At 31.8% G+C, this 20067-nt stretch overlaps 1 non-coding gene across 1 annotated transcript; it reads right to left on the reverse strand.

Annotated features, from left to right (window-relative positions):
• Positions 1-19605: 19605 nt before the first annotated feature.
• LOC139873734 (small nucleolar RNA R71) lies at positions 19606-19712 on the reverse strand. The gene has a single exon (XR_011767459.1). It is a non-coding gene; the product is annotated as a small nucleolar RNA R71 (small nucleolar RNA).
• Positions 19713-20067: the final 355 nt, after the last annotated feature.

Raw genomic sequence — 20067 nt, forward strand, 5'->3', positions numbered from 1 at the left:
TTCTTTCTTAACAACATCTTGCATATTAGGATTTAGTCTTCATTGGCGTTGCACATACGTTTTATGACCTTCTTCCATAAGGATTTTATGTGTGCAATACGAAGGACTTATTCCTTTAATGTCATGAATCTCTATGCAATAGCTGGTTTTGAGATTTTAACACAGAAATGAGTTGAGATTTTTCATTTTCAGTAAGAGAAGACGATATTATTACAGGTAATTCAGATTCACCATGTAAATAAGCATATTCCAAATGGTTTGGAAGTAGTTTTAACTCTAATATCGGTGGTTCTTCTATCGATAATTTATATCGATATCTGTCTTCCTCTTTTAACATTTAAATTTCTTCTGTTGTTGGTTCGTAATCATTAGCCATGAGTGCGGCTAACATTTCAGCTTCATCAATTGGTTCAGTTCCTTCTCCTAAAGAACATTCTCCTGTTCCATGTAATTCTGAAAATTCTTCTAACAATTCTGCATGTGAATCTATAGTTTGAATATATTAACATGTATCATCTGCAGATTGAGGTTGTTGCATGGCTCTATCCACAGAAAAGGTAACACTCTCGTCCTCTATACTTAGGGTCAGTTTCTTACCGAACACGTCTATTATTACTTTAGCCGTGTTTAAGGATGGTCTTCCTAATATGAGAGGAACTCGAGAATCTTCTTCCATGTCCAGAATAACAAAATCTACTGGAAATACTAAAGTACCAACTTTAACTAGTATGTTCTCCATTATCCCTCTAGAATATTTTACTGATGGATCGGCTAGTTGTATACTTATTCATGTTGGTTTCAATTCTCCAAGGTCTAGTTTAGCGTATAGTGAATATGGCATTAAATTTATACTAGCACCTAAATCTGCCAATGCTTCTATTGAACTAAGACTACCCAAAAAACATGGAATTGTGAAACTTCCTGGATCTGATAATTTTTCTGGTATCTTATTCAACAACACTGCAGAACAATTTGCATTCATAGTAACAGTCGAGAGTTCTTCCATTTTCTTTCTATTTGTGATTAGATCTTTCAAGAATTTGGCATATCTTGGCATTCCTGAAATCACATCAATGAAAAGAAGATTGACATTTATCTGTTTAAACATATCCAAGAATTTGGATTGCTTGGCTTCAAGTCTTTCTTTTTTCATTTTACTCGGGTAAGGAAGTGGTGCTTGGTATGGTTTAACATAAGGTTTAGCCTTAAATGTATTCTCTTCATTAACCTTTTCAACTACCGGTTCTGTTTCCTTATCTTGCTCAGATTGTGGTTCTTGTGGAGTAGGAATAGAGTCATCAGAAATTACAGGTATTTCAGGTGGTTTAAGTGTAATACCACTTCTCGTGGTAATGGCTTTAGCTGTTTCATTCCGGGGGGTTAGCATTTGTATCGCTAGGTAGACTTCCCGGTTTTCTTTCACCTATCAACCTTACTAAGTTACTTACTTCTTGTTCCAAATTTTGAATAGAAGCTTGTTGATTTCTAAATGCTTGGGCATTTTGTTCATTCGTTTGTTTCTGAGATGTGAAAAATTGAGTTTAAGATTCAACTAGCTTCGACATCATATCTTCTAAATTTGGATTTTTATCATCGGTTTGTGGTGGTTTATTTTGAAAAATAGGTCTTTGCTGATTGTAAGGATTATTGTTAGATACTTGTTGATTGCTAGGACCTTGTTGGTTGTTGTATGGAACATTTCGGTTATAATTCTGGTTTTGATTGTAGATTGGTCTTGGCGGTTGATAATTATTCTGATAATTATTTCCAGGCCTTTGGTTCATATATGAAACATTCTCTCTTTGTTCCATTGTTTGTTCAATGCTGAGACAATCTTTTGTCAAATGTGGTCCTCCACACTGCTCACAACTAATTCGTATTGAGTGAATATCTTTAGTCATCTTTTCAATTCGTCTCTCGACAGCATCTATCTTTGCGGAAATGGAATCAAAGTCATGGCTAGAATCGACTCTAGCTGCTTTAGATGATCTAACGATATCTTTTTCTTGGTGCCACTCATGAGAGTGGGAAGCAGTGTTATCAATAATTTTGTAAGCTTCAGTTGCGGTTTTCTTCATAATGGAACCACCAGCTGCTATATCGATGTCTTTTCGTGTAGTGATGTCGCATCCTTGATAGAATATCTGTACTATTTGATAAGTGTCTAAATCATGTTGCGGACATCCTCTCAATAACTTTCCAAATCTTGTCCACGCTTCATATAGAGTTTCATTTGGCTTTTGCATGAACATAACTATTTCTCCTTGAAGTCTTACGGCTTTAGATGCCGGAAAGAATTGTTTAAGAAATTTTTCAACTAAGACATCCCATGTATCAATCGCCCCTTCAGGTAACGATTCTAACCAATCTTTGGCTTCTCCCTTTAAAGTCCAGGGAAATAACATGAGATATATCTGTTCATCCTCCACTTCTCGGATTTTAAATAAAGTACAGATCCTATTAAAAGTTCGAAGATGTTTATTCAGATCTTCCTTCAGCGTACCACTAAATTGGCATTGATTAGTTACCATGTGTAGGATTTGTCCTTTGATTTCATAATCTGGCGCATTAATGTCTGGTTGAGTAATTGCATGACCTTGGCCAGTGCGTTTAGCTCTCATTCGGTCTTCCATACTTAGAGGTTCCAGATTTTTCATGATTGAATTTGTTGAATCTGAATCACTAAAGGATTCTGATTTAATGGTTTCTTCCTCGACAATCTCTGTTTGAATGATTGGTGGTTCAGGAGGAATGATTAGTGGTTCAGGATCTCTGAATTATCCCTGAATATCCTCCGGATTCTCAATTGTGAGGTCGGGTTCAAAAAATGGATTATCGGAAATTTGAATTGGAGTACTTGGTCGACTTGATGACGATCCTAAAGAAAAATCAACGGCGACAATATTGGCTAGATGTCTTGATCGAGTTACAGGTGGTGAACGTATGAAAGATGGTGAACGTTTTGCTCGGTGCATTCACTGAATATCCTATTAGTTATAAAAGATAAAAATTATATAAGTTATCAAATTAATAGACTTTTCTGCTTTTGCCCACGTTTTGAATAGCCAAAAGATGTAGCAGGGAGCCAGAACCCTTTAAATCGGAAGCTCACAACTCAGCCACTAACAAACCAACTATTACTACGAAGCAGAAAATTTGGATGTCTATCAATTTAACCGCTTAAAATAATTTTTCGTTGAAATTTTAAAAGAAAATAAAGAAAATTCTATGTCCTAGAAACTAGAGCAGCGAGAAATAAGAAAGAAAAAGATTGCGTCGAAAAACGTCGAAAAATAAAAGGTCGAAAAATAAGCGTCGAAAAACAAATGTCGAAAAACAAACAGTTGAAAAATAAAAATAAGAAAATAAAGCGTCGAAACTTAAAAGTCTAAAAACTAAAAATTAAAACTTACGTCTAAAGGTATTAAAGCTTAAAAGGAATTCTATATCCAAAACGGCAAAACTTAAAAAGGTACTAAAATTTATTTAAAACTAAAGCGATAAGCGACGTCGTAAAATTCTACAGCGCCTAAGTCTTAATCTAAAGAAAAAGCACTTAAGGGATTTTACGGCAAAGCCTAAAAATCTAGAAATAAAAATAAACTACGGCAAAAACTATATCTTAAAACTAATTACGAACGAAAAATACAAATTACGAATTAAACTAATAAAAAGATACGAAAATATAAAAATAAAACTAAAGTTATAAAAAAACAATTTTTTATAAAAATATTATTTTTATATTATTATTTTATAAAAGTATTAATTTATATAATTAATAAAACTAATTTAAACTAAATATTACAGATTAATTAAAACTAAAACTAAATATTAAAAACTAATTAATTAATTAAACCCTAATTATAATTAATTAATATTAATAATAATTAAAAATCGTAACCCTAACCTACAAAATGAGGTACCGGGGCTGTCAAATCAATCCATACGATCGCATGGATTGTGTGTAGGATTTTCATGCAGTCGCATGGTTTCGGTTTCCAGGTCTGTTTAGATGGGCTGCTACAGTGTCGGGCCGTATTCTTTTTTTAATTTTCTATTTTATATTTATATAAAGTATTTATATAAAATAAATAAAAACTTATATTTTTACAAACTAAAATAGAAATAGAAATATTTTATAATTTATATATTTTAACCAAATTCTTAAAATATATATATATATATATATATATATATATATATATATATATATATATATATATATATATATATATATTTCGTTTTTCTTTTTATATTTTTGTATTTTTAAAATTTAAAACGTATTTTTACAAAAAAGAAATTAAAACTTAATAAAAATCCTTATATATATATATATATATATATATATATATATATATATATATATATATATATATATATATATATATATATCGTTTTGCTCCGGCGTTTAAGAGAGAATCCCCGGCAGCGGCGCCAAAAATACTTGATGTGCGTAGAGGTGTATACGAAATAGCTATATTTTTGTTACGAAAAACTATTAAATACGATACAATTTTACACAAGTTATTTATTTATTTATAGAGTGGAAATACCTAAACCTTGCTACAACACTTATAGGCAGTGTACCTAATCGTACAGTAGTGTAGTTTTTAGTAAGTCCGGTTCGTTCCACAGGGATCTAGCCAAGTTTAACGCTATATTTAAAACTAAATTTGTATATAAATATATATATAAATACAAGTAGTATTATTATTATAAAAGGGGGATTTTACCGTTTAAGGACCGGTTTGTCGATTTTAAAACTTTAGTCTTAGTTAAAACCTAATGTAAAATATTAAAAATAAAACTTAATTTAAAGCGTAAAGTAAATGACAATAAATAAAATTGCGATAATTAAAAAGTATGATAATTAAAAGTTCAATTAAATAAAATGACAGTAAATAAAAGTGCGATGAAATATGAAATAAAGGAATTATGCTTATTTAAACTTCCATAATCATGATGTTTGACGTATTGATTTTAATTTATTACCATGGGTTAATTGTTCTTTATCCTGGATTATTCGATATGTCCATCTGGTTTTTGTCCATAACAGTCCATCAGTCATAAATATAAAGTGCGAGTGTCCTCGTCAAATTATTCTTATATCCGAAGTCAAATATTCCAACTAATTGGGGGCTTAAACTATAATTACACCAATTTTCCTTGTATATAATTCACCCCTTTTTAATAAGTCCATTGACTATTAATCCATTCCCGTGTCCGGTTAAATGAACGATTATTAGTACTTATAAATATACCGCCCATCGTGTCCGATCGAGTGTATGTGGTTATTTATAGGAACGTCCAATTGTAAATCTTTATATTTAATTAACGAACTATCATTCAATTAAACAAATATAAAGCCCATTAATAGCCCATAGTCCAATTTCCACAAGTGTCGTTCTTTTGTTCAAACCCCAATTATGGTACAAAGCCCAATTACCCCGTCTTTAATATTTTAGCCCACCATCATGATTACTTTGATTTAAATAAGCATAATAATAACTTAGCTACGAGACATTAATTTAAAAAGGTTGAACATAACTTACAATGATTAATAATAGCGTAGCGTTACACGGACAGAATTTTGACTTACACACTTACAACATTCGCTAACATACCCTTATTATTATTAAATTAAAATTAAAATTATAAATTTTATATATATATATATATATATATATATATATATATATATATATATATATATATATATATATATATATATATATATATATATATATATATATATATATATATATGTGAGAGAGAGATTGATGAATGGTATGCAAAATTCGTCAACCAAACTTTGAAATTTATAGGACCTGAGCTGATACTGTGCACCATGCGACTGCATGACATTTACACTGCCTGGCCATGCGATCGCATGGCCACTTTTTCCTGGTCACAAAGCTTCCAAAACGTGGGCTGCTATATATTATTTAATATTTATAATATAATATATATAACTAAATATTAATTATATATTATATTATATTCTTGTACTCCGTTGACTTGTAATTTTAGCTCCGTTGCATCGTGCGTTGAAAGTTGGTTCATGTCCCGGTTCCAGATTATCGAACGTCCTTTCGTACTATTTAATATCTTGTACTTTGCGTTTTGCGGCTCGTACTCTTGTAATTTTTAGATGTTTCTCATCAATAAATTGAACCACTTTGATTGTACTTTGTACTTTTTAGCTTTTTGGTCGTTTGCGTCTTCAATTCGTCGAATCTGTCTTTTGTCTTCACCTTTTATTATTTAAACGAATATCACTTGTAAATAGAACAATTGTAACTAAAAGCTTGTCTTTCTTGAAGGATAATGCTATGAAATATATATTCGTTTTTAGCATTATCAATTATATATATATTATATATATATATATTTATAAGTGTCGGCAGACTAGCAAACAAATCAATGTGACCAGGAAATGACGGCCATGCGATCGCATGGCCAGTGGGCACAAAAGTCATGCACTCGCATGAGTTACTGTAGCAGGCCAAGTTCTATAAATAGCAACGTTTTCTGCCGAATTATGTACACTCTTTTCATTTCTTTCCTTCTGTAATCATAATAAATATTTATATTTATAATTTTAATTTTAATTTAAGTTTAATAATAATTGGGTTATTGTAAGAAATGTTTTACGAGTTTTAAAGTCGGAACTCTCTCCGGGTAACGCTACGCGATAAATAATCACTGTAAGCTATGTTCTTCCCTTTTAAATTATTGTCTCGTAACTAAGTTATTATTATGCTTATTTGAGCCAAAGTAATCGTGATGTTGGGCTAAATATTAAGACAGGGTTATTGAATTTTGTACCATAATTGGGGTTTGGACAAAAGACCGACATTTGTGGAAATTGGACTATGAACTATTAATGGGCATTATATTTATTTAGCTGAATGATAGTTCGTTAATTTAATATAGAGATTTACAATTTGACGTATTTATAAATAACCACATACACTCGATCGGACACGATGGGCGGGATATTTATAAATACTAATAATCGTTCATTTAACTTGTAACGACCCGGATTTTTCCGATCGTTTTACACTTATAAGATTAATATTTACATAAATTAAAACTTACCAACATGATAAGCAATCTAAATTGTTGAGATTTATGATTTTGAAAAGAGTTTTACATAACGTTTAACCGTCTAGTTTGACCGATGATATCACGAACTATACAATATATGTTAATTATACGTTTGTGTATATATATATGTATATATACATATTTAACATGATTTAAGGATGTTTAAATATCTCATTTTGTATTAATAACAATAAGTTATAAGTATATTTTGAAACTACTAACTTAAGCTTTCAAAACGATAACTATACGTAACGTTATTTGACATAAATACTTACGACCTATAATGTTTATAAATATATCGTATATATAATGTATTTAATCACTTTTAAAGACTTAAATACATAAAACAATATAAGTATATTCACAAAAGATAGCTATATTTGAATCCTCATTCCATTTTTCACAAGATTTCTATACGTATATCTAGAGTATATGTACTCGTATCATACCTAGCTTCTATACGTATTTACTATTGGTATATACACATCAAATCACCACCAACCAGCCCTTGTTCATGCCTTATGTATAAGGTAACTACTTTTGTTATTTAGTATGAAAATTTCACATGATTAAAAGATCTTTTCACAAAATTACAAATTTATACACCTTTTACACCACCATAAATACATGCATCCATTTTCAATTTTTGGAACATCATTTCTCTAGCTAAACACACACACTTACTAGCCTCATGTCTCTCTAAGAACTCCAGCAAAAATCCTCTCAAGAATCACCTTAAACACCACCATAAAAAGATCAACAAAAACACTACAAAAATACAACTTTCAATTCAAGTTTATGTCTTAAGTTGCTTCCAATCTTTCATCCAATTTCATCACTCTTTTGGTTCTAGGTTTTTACTCCTCTTTTACAGCAATCTTGTCCAAGTAACTTGAGGTAGTAACTTTGTTCATAACCTTATTCGATTCATATATATATAGCTATCTTATTGTATGGTATACAATTTTAACAACAAAAACATAGTTTGAATGATTTCAAACTTGTTTGCAAACTAAATAGATCCTTCTAACTTAACTTTTAAAATACTTCAAGACCTGTAATATAACTTAAATATATGCTAATTTAACAAGGTATAACTTGGTTTTTCAAAGAATACCTTAAAAACTGTTTTTATGACGTCGGAGTGCAACCGGGGGCTGTTTTGGGTTGGATAATTAAAAACCATCTTGAACTTTGAATTGGAGGTTTATATTCTGGAAAAATGATATTTCTTATGAATATGTTAACACATAAAAATTTCATGATTTAATTCATAGTATAAGTATTTTTAGAAAAATGGTCATTAAATGATGTTTTTGTAGCAAAAATGATTAACTTCATAAGTTTACCAAAATTTGACCTATGACCTATGATTTCGAATACAAACTAAGGTATTTACAGTTCATATTCTTAAAGAGGGACTCGATCCAAGGAAGTGGAAAGTTGAATCAACGAAAACGGAGTTGTAACGAAGAAATTATGACCAAAACAAAATCGGATATCCAAGACTAGTTTAGCCACGAAAATAATTGGAGAAAATTAAATAAATCACATCTTCCTAAAGTAACATGATATTTTATACATATGTACTCATAATTTAATTTTATATGGTTCAGGATCACCCGTAAACAATACGAGAAGATTAATCATAAGATCCCATGATTGTACGCAACACGTCATTTGACAACACCGGTACTTTATGTACGCAACACGTCATTTGACCACACCGGTACCATGGGTCAAGATTAATCTCGACCAATACATATACGATGGGGGTTTTTATTTATTTCATTGGGGGTTTATTAAACAACTAAATATGAACCATTAAAATTGAATTACTAACATCGGACTGCTAACTACGAACTAAGGAATTATTAAAAGTATTAAAAGTATTATAAGTATATATATGTGACGATTGTTTAAAAAGAAAAGGTATTGATATATTATATATGGATAGGTTCGTGATATCAATCGGAGACCAAGTCGAAATTACATATCTTCAAGACAAAAGTGAGTATATAGTCCCACTTTTAAACTCTAAATATTTCGGGATGAGAATACATGTATTTTATGTTTTACGCTATGGACACAAGTAACTGAAAAATATATTCTACGTTGAGTTGTACCACTGGCATACTTCCCTGTAGCTTGGTAACTAATATTTACAGCGGTATTGTAAACGCGAATCCTGTTGATAGATCTATCGGGCCTGACAACCCCAGCCGGACTGGACGACCAGTATTCAACGGTTGCACAGTACTTCGTTTCGTGACTACACCTTGGTACGGTGTAGTAAGATTTCATAATAAAGGGAATATGCGACATGATTAAATGTTAAGTATGGTTACCAAGTGCTCAACCACTTAGAATATTTTTATTAAAATGTTTATATATGAAATCTTGTGTTCCATTGTTATAACGCCGCTAGCATCAAACCTATATATCTCACCAACTTTATGTTGACGTTTTAAAGCATGTTATTCTCATGTATGAATTAAGTCTTCCGCTGTGCATTAGCTCATGTTAAGGATACTACTTGGGACCTTTTAAGCCATGATACAAAGACGTTACATTCGAGTCATTGGAGTTCAATAGAGAATATAAATAAGTAAATGACAGATTAGGTCATTTGGATATTATGAAATGTTAGACGAAAATGTCAAATATTGATGTAATGATAGTTTGCCTTTTAAGAATAAATGCAACGTTTGTAAAATGTATCATATAGAGGTCAAGTACCTCGCAATGTTATCATATGTTATTGTATTCGTCCCTATGGATTGGGTCGGGTCGTCTCATGTGGTATCAGAGCGTTGGTCTTAGCGAACCAGGCCTTGCATTAGTGTGTCTAACTGGTAGTTGTTAGGATGCATTAGTGAGTCTGGACTTTGACCGTGTCTACATGTCAAAAGTTTTGCTTATCATATCTAGTCGAAAATCATCTGCTTATCATCCTTAAGAATTGCCTGCTTAGTATTCTTAATTCTAGACACGTCTTACTGCATTTGGTGCATCGATAGTGTATAGACAAAATTCGTATCCTAGCGTATCTGTTGCTATAGACATTGCCTGACGAATTTCAAAGATTCTCCGTAATTCACGGGATTTTGAGTATTATAAATACATATGTAAATTATGTATTGAAGAATACCAAACCCAACTCCTATAATCTATTCCAAACTAAAAATTCATTTCCCCGACCGTACAAGATGAACTCCGCGTCCAGTTCGAATTCCTCCGACTCCGACAGCTACGGTGATATGGATTTCCATTCGGGCTCCGAAGGCAGCGTCACTGGAATGGATCAACCAATTTCTCATCATCTATTCTGGTTGAATTGGGGATGGGTTCGTAGTATACTAAATTATTGGAGACAAGAAGAAGGTGATCCCTTTCACCCACCGAATTGCCCCATTGGCGACGAACCTGAAGCACTTACCGGCGAACCTGTTCGAGAAACCATTTTCTCTCTCATTTCTCGAGTATCTCGTCACGATTATATCCTATCCCATATTTTGGATCTTGTTCATTCGCTCACTCCAACCGCCAATCATCCTGGTGTACTAGCAGAAATTAACGAACTTCGCGCTCGTGTGACGGCTTTGGAGAACACGGTGCGAAGGTTACAAACACCAGCAGCAGCACCAGCAGCATAACCAGTACCGTTAACAACATCAACCTCGCAATCTTCAGTACCAGTAGCATCATCGACGTCAACGACATCATCAGCATCAACACCAACCGTATCATTACCACCACCAACAATCACATCCGCACCACGTACCTCAACATCATCATCTGAACTTCGAATATGATCTTTGTTCTACATATCATTCTACACCGATTACCTCTTCTTTACGTATCGTTCTTCGTTCGACATGACGATTATGTAATCTCTAATGTTTTGGAGATTATGTAATCTAGTAATAACGATAAATCAAATGAGTTGAATATTTTATTGACTCATTAAATTCATAGTTACCTCCGAAGAAAATATATATGAAAATATATTTTCATAAAGATTGTAATTAAAAATTTCATTCGTACAAACTGTTAATGATGAAAATATTTTAACGGGTGGGTAGTACCCAAGGAATATTTAGAATTCACATTAACAAGTTACACTGTACATTCTTCGAATCTGATTCAACGATCATTTATTATCCTACTTACAATTACCGATATACGTATCCGTTCACCCCAGATTAACCATTTCCATTTAAATTTCATATTTGGATTTTTACCTATCCGAATCCAACAAGTGGCATAATGAAGAAACATTGGCAAAATAAAAATTGTTAGAAACAGATGAATTAATTAATTGAAATTGTGATAGGATTACACGCTAACTGTTCCGGCTAACTGTTCCCAGCTAACTGATTAATATTTAATTTATCGCAATTTACATTCTTGCAATTTTAATTTCTGTACTTTACATACCGTCGGGACACATGTACAACAACACGTCGGATTAATTCTGAGACAACACGTTGTATAATGGGTCATGATATATATTTATTTATTTTACGCATTTTAAATAACGGGACACGTATACAAGGTTTCGACTTATCATATTGATCCATCTATATATATATTTCGGAACAACCATAGACACTCTATATGTGAAGGTGGGAGTTGGCTATACAGGGTCGGAGTTGATTCCAAAATATATATATACTTTGAGTTGTGATCGACACCGAGACCAGTACACGGGTCACGATACGTATTAAGTAATTCGAATATTATATATTTAGTTCATATATGAATTTATTGAACCATTGGACAATCGGACTATTGGACTGCTAACTTTGGACAATTAAAAATGAGTTAAAATGATGATTATTACATATGAAACTAAACAATCCTTCAAGTTTGCCACTTGATTCTATTTTAAACCTCATTTGTATCTTGACGATTACAATTCGCATTCACAACTTTTCATGATTCTTGAAAACATCTCGATCGAGAAGTTCAACCAGCCGCACCTCGTCTACGGAATAAAGATTTATGCATACAGTTATGCACCTAAAAATTTTTGAACTCGAAGTTATAGTTAAAACGTATCCGCATCGAATTCCTTATCATCCATTAGCAAAAACAATCACGCGATTCCTTTTCAATTAACTAATTTTGTCACAGCTCCACTTCGATATCTCAGTAAGACTACTCTTATTACAATCTCGATATATATATATACGTTGTTCTTTCGCCATCGTTACCGGAGAACCTTTTATATTCCATCATATTACCATCAGCGTTTAATCATCTAAAAATACAATTCTCCTTAAACCATCTTGGTTTGATAACCAATGACCCAGATCCGATAACTTTGAAAATACTGACGAAGCAGCATGTTGTAGAAGGTCTTAATGACCAAATGTTGATGATAAAAGAAGGAAGTGTTAGGAACGCTCGATAGAAAATTGGTACTGAAAACCGGATTGAACAAACCATGAAGGAGACTCTGAACAAGTTACAAGGACTAAACTTGTACATAAAGAATTATGACGATTCTGTAGCAAACACCTTGCTTCTGAATCTAAACCCTTACGGGTCAATCTTCATCATCATCCTTCGACATTAGAAATTCCAAGATATTATCATATCTTTCATTATAAATATCCTCAATATTTCTGAAGATATTTTCACCACTATCCTTATCTGAAATCATTTATCTCTCTGTAATATCTGCGTTACAATATAAAGGAAACTGTGTTAGTTTCTAAATCCTTCAAGTTTAAAATAGGAATGTTCTGAAGCAGTGTTGGGAACTGATGCATGAACTAGTATAATATAATGAAACTTGATCAACTTCATTATATTACAGTAAGTCATGTTAAGTTTCTAATGGAATATGATGATTCACAGTACCGTCATCATGTGCCATGTTACACGACTTTTACATTCTATCCAATTCCGAAACATATTAAGAACAAATCATCTTGATAGTTCTATTTTCCTGGATATTCTGGTAATTTGACAAATCAAAATCGTGCCATTACCATTCCTTTCTTAGAGCATTAGCTATGTTCATTCCGAATTTTATACCTACGAATTTCGAACTATTGATCGCTTGACTCAAGGACGGGAAGAAGAAACGAAGGGACAAAGTCCCAAAATAGAAATTGGGGTATAGATTACAGCAAATAGGAGAGAGTATTAACTATGGATGACAATGATTATGGAAAACAGAAGCAGGAGCATCGAAATATAAGGAAAGATATCAAACCCAATAACCACCCAGAAACTACAAACCGTGTGTATCAATACGTATGGCGACGTAAAGACACGGGAGAATTAGAAACATTATAATTCCAAGAAAATCATAAAAGTGAATAGATTCTTCTAGCGGTAGATGAAAGAGAAGAATGAAAGATATGAAAGTTAGAAGTATAACAAAAATCAGAACGGGATGAAGCATTTTAAAGGATACCTTAAGGTATGAATTAGAGGAGGAAGAGTAAGAGATGTGAGGTATGGAAGTAAGAAAGGGAAGGAGGTGGATTTATAGTGAAATATCCGACAAAGAAATCGAAACAGATTATCGCATTAAATCAAAGGAGATCCTGTTTTCTAAATCATCGAAGAACCAAATCTTATTACATAAGATTTTCTTTAAATCCCTTAAATTCTGGAAATCAATCCTAATCTCGACATCGGTTAAAACAATTCTGTATTCACTCATTTCATTCTTTTGTGATAGCTTCACTCGTGCGCTTCACATGACCGAATCGTTTTATCCATATCTTCCAATAATGATAAAACTCTATTAATACCTCATATTCGTCATGAAAACATTCCTATTGTTATTTATGACAACCTCTACCAAATTTCGGGACGAAATTTCTTTAACGGGTGGGTACTGTAACGACCCGGATTTTTCCGATCGTTTTACACTTATAAGATTAATATTTACATAAATTAAAACTTACCAACATGATAAGCAATCTAAATTGTTGAGATTTATGATTTTGAAAAGAGTTTTACATAACGTTTAACCGTCTAGTTTGACCGATGATATCACGAACTATACAATATATGTTAATTATACGTTTGTGTATATATATGTATATATACATATTTAACATGATTTAAGGATGTTTAAATATCTCATTTTGTATTAATAACAATAAGTTATAAGTATATTTTGAAACTACTAACTTAAGCTTTCAAAACGATAACTATACGTAATGTTATTTGACATAAATACTTACGACCTATAATGTTTATAAATATATCGTATATATAATGTATTTAATCACTTTTAAAGACTTAAATACATAAAACAATATAAGTATATTCACAAAAGATAGCTATATTTGAATCCTCATTCCATTTTTCACAAGATTTCTATACGTATATCTAGAGTATATGTACTCGTATCATACCTAGCTTCTATACGTATTTACTATTGGTATATACACATCAAATCACCACCAACCAGCCCTTGTTCATGCCTTATGTATAAGGTAACTACTTTTGTTATTTAGTATGACAATTTCACATGATTAAAAGATCTTTTCACAAAATTACAAATTTATACACCTTTTACACCACCATAAATACATGCATCCATTTTCAATTTTTGGAACATCATTTCTCTAGCTAAACACACACACTTACTAGCCTCATGTCTCTCTAAGAACTCCAGCAAAAATCCTCTCAAGAATCACCTTAAACACCACCATAAAAAGATCAACAAAAACACTACAAAAATACAACTTTCAATTCAAGTTTATGTCTTAAGTTGCTTCCAATCTTTCATCCAATTTCATCACTCTTTTGGTTCTAGGTTTTTACTCCTCTTTTACAGCAATCTTGTCCAAGTAACTTGAGGTAGTAACTTTGTTCATAACCTTATTCGATTCATATATATATAGCTATCTTATTGTATGGTATACAATTTTAACAACAAAAACATAGTTTGAATGATTTCAAACTTGTTTGCAAACTAAATAGATCCTTCTAACTTAACTTTTAAAATACTTCAAGACCTGTAATATAACTTAAATATATGCTAATTTAACAAGGTATAACTTGGTTTTTCAAAGAATACCTTAAAAAACTGTTTTTATGACGTCGGAGTGCAACCGGAGGCTGTTTTGGGTTGGATAATTAAAAACCATCTTGAACTTTGAATTGGAGGTTTATATTCTGGAAAAATGATATTTCTTATGAATATGTTAACACATAAAAATTTCATGATTTAATTCATAGTATAAGTATTTTTAGAAAAATGGTCATTAAATGATGTTTTTGTAGCAAAAATGATTAACTTCATAAGTTTACCAAAATTTGACCTATGACCTATGATTTCGAATACAAACTAAGGTATTTACAGTTCATATTCTTAAAGAGGGACTCGATCCAAGGAAGTGGAAAGTTGAATCAACGAAAACGGAGTTGTAACGAAGAAATTATGACCAAAACAAAATCGGATATCCAAGACTAGTTTAGCCACGAAAATAATTGGAGAAAATTAAATAAATCACATCTTCCTAAAGTAACATGATATTTTATACATATGTACTCATAATTTAATTTTATATGGTTCAGGATCACCCGTAAACAATACGAGAAGATTAATCATAAGATCCCATGATTGTACGCAACACGTCATTTGACAACACCGGTACTTTATGTACGCAACACGTCATTTGACCACACCGGTACCATGGGTCAAGATTAATCTCGACCAATACATATACGATGGGGGTTTTATTTATTTCATTGGGGGTTTATTAAACAACTAAATATGAACCATTAAAATTGAATTACTAACATCGGACTGCTAACTACGAACTAAGGAATTATTAAAAGTATTAAAAGTATTATAAGTATATATATGTGACGATTGTTTAAAAAGAAAAGGTATTGATATATTATATATGGATAGGTTCGTGATATCAATCGGAGACCAAGTCGAAATTACATATCTTCAAGACAAAAGTGAGTATATAGTCCCACTTTTAAACTCTAAATATTTCGGGATGAGAATACATGTATTTTATGTTTTACGCTATGGACACAAGTAACTGAAAAATATATTCTACGTTGAGTTGTACCACTGGCATACTTCCCTGTAGCTTGGTAACTAATATTTACAGCGGTATTGTAAACGCGAATCCTGTTGATAGATCTATCGGGCCTGACAACCCCAACCGGACTGGACGACCAGTATTCAACGGTTGCACAGTACTTCGTTTCGTGACTACACCTTGGTACGGTGTAGTAAGATTTCATAATAAAGGGAATATGCGACGTGATTAAATGTTAAGTATGGTTACCAAGTGCTCAACCACTTAGAATATTTTTATTAAAATGTTTATATATGAAATCTTGTGTTCCATTGTTATAACGCCGCTAGCATCAAACCTATATATCTCACCAACTTTATGTTGACGTTTTAAAGCATGTTATTCTCAGGTATGAATTAAGTCTTCCGCTGTGCATTAGCTCATGTTAAGGATACTACTTGGGACCTTTTAAGCCATGATACAAAGACGTTGCATTCGAGTCATTGGAGTTCAATAGAGAATATAAATAAGTAAATGACAGATTAGGTCATTTGGATATTATGAAATGTTAGACGAAAATGTCAAATATTGATGTAATGATAGTTTGCCTTTTAAGAATAAATGCAACATTTGTAAAATGTATCATATAGAGGTCAAGTACCTCGCAATGTTATCATATGTTATTGTATTCGTCCCTATGGATTGGGTCGGGTCGTCTCATAACTGGACACGGGAATGGATTAATAGTCAATGGACTCATTAAAACAGGGGTGAATTATGTACAAGGACACTTGGCGTAATTGTTAACAAAGTATTAAAACCTTGGGTTACACGCAGTCGATATCCTGGTGTAATTATTAAACAAAGTATTAAGACCTTGTTACAGTTTAAGTCCCCAATTAGTTGGAATATTTGACTTCGGATATAAGGATAATTTGACGAGGACACTCGCACTTTATATTTATAACTGATGGACTGTTATGGACAAAAACCAGATGGACATATCGAATAATCCAGGACAAAGGACAATTAACCCATGGTAATAAACTAAAATCAACACGTCGAACATCATGATTACGGAAGTTTAAATTTGCATAATTTCTTTAATTTATATCTCATCGTCATTTTATTTATCGCACTTTTATTATCGTTATTTACTTTACGCTTTAAATTAAGTTGTATTTATTTTTAATATTTTACATTAGGTTTTAATTGTGACTTAAGACATAAAATCGACAAACCGGTCACTAAACGGTAAAAACCCCCTTTTATAATAATAATACTACTTATAACTTATAAATATATTTATATACAAATATAGTTTAAAACATATATAGCGTTAAACTTAGCCAGCTCCCTGTGGAACGAACCGGACTTACTAAAAACTACACTACTCTACGATTAGGTACACTGCCTATAAGTGTTGTAGCAAGGTTTAGGTATATCCCATCCGTAAAAATATTAAAACTTGTGTAATATTTCGTAGTATTTCGTAGTAAAAATAATAGTATTTCGTACCCCACCTCGCATCACATCAAGTATTTTTGGCACCGCTGCCGGGGAAGGTCGAAGCAAAACGCTATAAAAAAAATTAGTTTTTAAGATATTTTTGTAAAAATATAATATTTCTTATTTTGTAAAAAATATTTTGTTAAAAATACAAAAATATAAAAACATAAAAAAATATATCTCTATATTTTTAAAATTAAAAAGTTTATATTTTTTTTAAGAGTTATAAAAACTAATAAGTAATTTTTTTTTAGTTTTAGATAAGTTATATTACATTTTCTATAATTTAAAAAAAAAATAAAAAAAATAAAAGAAATCTGAGCCTGCAATATTTCGGCCTGCATAAAATCTGAATCTGCATGCCATGCGATCACATGGCTGCAGTGAGGTAATTTCATGCGACCGCATGAAGTCAGCTGGCAGGCCACAATCCTCGTACAGCATTAATTACGGAGTATTATTAATTATTATTATTATTAAACCTAATTAGGGTTTAGTTAAATAATATTTAGTTTTAAGTTTTAATTAATTTTGTATTTTTAGTTTTAATTAGTTTTATTAATTTATAAATTATTACTTTTATAAAATAATAATATAAAAATAATATTTTTATAAAAATAATATTTTTATAAAAATAAGTAATTTTATCACTTTTTATATCTTTTTATAAATTGTATATTTTAATCGTTTAATTCGTAAAATTGTATATATATCGTTCGTAACTTAGTATTTTTCCGTAGTTATTTTATTTCTAGATTTTTAAGCTTTGCCGTAAAATTCCTTAAGTACTTTTTCTTTAGATTAAGATTTAGGTGCTTTAAAATTTTGCGACGCCGTGTTAAAATTTTAGTATCCTTTTAAGTTATTGCCCTTTTGGATATAGAATTCCTTTAAGTTTTATTTCCTTTAGACCCAACTTTTAATATTTAGTTTTTAGACTTTTGAGTTTCGACGCTTTACTTTCTTATTATTATTTTTTAGACACTTATTTTTCGACGCACTCTTTTTCTTCTTTTTTCTCGACGCTCTAGTTTTTAGGACATAGAATTTTCTTTATCTTCTTTAAACTTCGACGAGAAAAATTATTTTAAGCGGTTAAATTGATAGACATCTAAAATTTTTTGGTTTGTAGTAATAGTTGGATTTGTTAGTGGTGAGTTGTGGGCTTTCGATTTAAAGGGTCCTGGCTACCTGCTGCATCTATTGGCTATTCGAAACGTGGGCAAAATCAGAAAAGTCTATTAATTTGATAGCTTATATAATTTTTATCTTTTATAACTAATAGGATATTCAGTGAATGCACCGAGCAAAACGATCACCACCTTTCATACGTTCACCACCTGTAACTCGATCAAGACAGCTAGCTAATATTGTCGCCGTTGATTTTTCTTTAGAAACATCATCTAGTCGAACAAGTACTCCAATTCAAATTTCCGATAATCCATTTTTTGAACCCGACTTCACTACCGAGAACCCGGAGGATATTCAAGGACAATTCCAAGATCCTGAACCACTAATTATTCCTCCTGAACCACAAATCGTTAAATCAGAATTCTCTAGTGATTCGTATTTAACAAATTCAATTATGGAAGTAACTGAACCTCTAAGTATGGAAGACCGAATGAGAGCTAAACGCACGGGCCAAGGTCACGCCATTATTAAACCAGATATTAATGCGCCAGATTATGAAATCAAAGGACAAATCCTACACATAGTAACTAATCAATGCCAATATAGTGGTACACCAAAAGAAGATCCGAACGAACATCTTCGGACCTTTAATAAGATCTGTACTCTATTCAAAATTAGAGAAGTTGAGGATGAACAGATCTATCTCATGTTATTTCCCTGGACTTTAAATGGAGAAGCCAAAGATTGGTTAGAATCGTTACCTGAAGGGGCGATTGATACATGGGATGTCTTAGTTGAAAATTTTCTTAAAAGATTCTTTCCGGCATCTAAAGCCGTGAGACTTCAAGGAGAAATTGTTACGTTCACGCAAAAGCCAAATGAAACATTATATGAGGCGTGGACAAGATTTGGAAAGTTATTGAGAGGATGTCCTCAGCATGGTTTAGACACTTATCAAATAGTACAAATATTCTACCAAGGATGCAACGTTGCTACACGAAAAGACATCGACATAGCAGCTGGTGGTTCCATTATGAAGAAAACCGCAACTGAAGCTTACAAAATTATTGATAACACAGCATTCCACTCACATGAGTGGCATCAAGAAAAAGATATTTTTCGTTCATCTAAAGCGGCTAGAGCCGATTCTAGCCATGACTTTGATTCCGTTTCCGCAAAAATAGATGCTTTCGAGAGACGAATGGAAAATATGACTAAAGATATTCACGCAATACGAATCATTTGTGAACAATGCGGTGGACCACACTTAACGAAAGATTGTCACATTGAACAAACAATG

Source organism: Rutidosis leptorrhynchoides, chromosome 10, assembly GCF_046630445.1.
Source record: "Rutidosis leptorrhynchoides isolate AG116_Rl617_1_P2 chromosome 10, CSIRO_AGI_Rlap_v1, whole genome shotgun sequence".
NCBI lineage: Eukaryota > Viridiplantae > Streptophyta > Magnoliopsida > Asterales > Asteraceae > Rutidosis > Rutidosis leptorrhynchoides.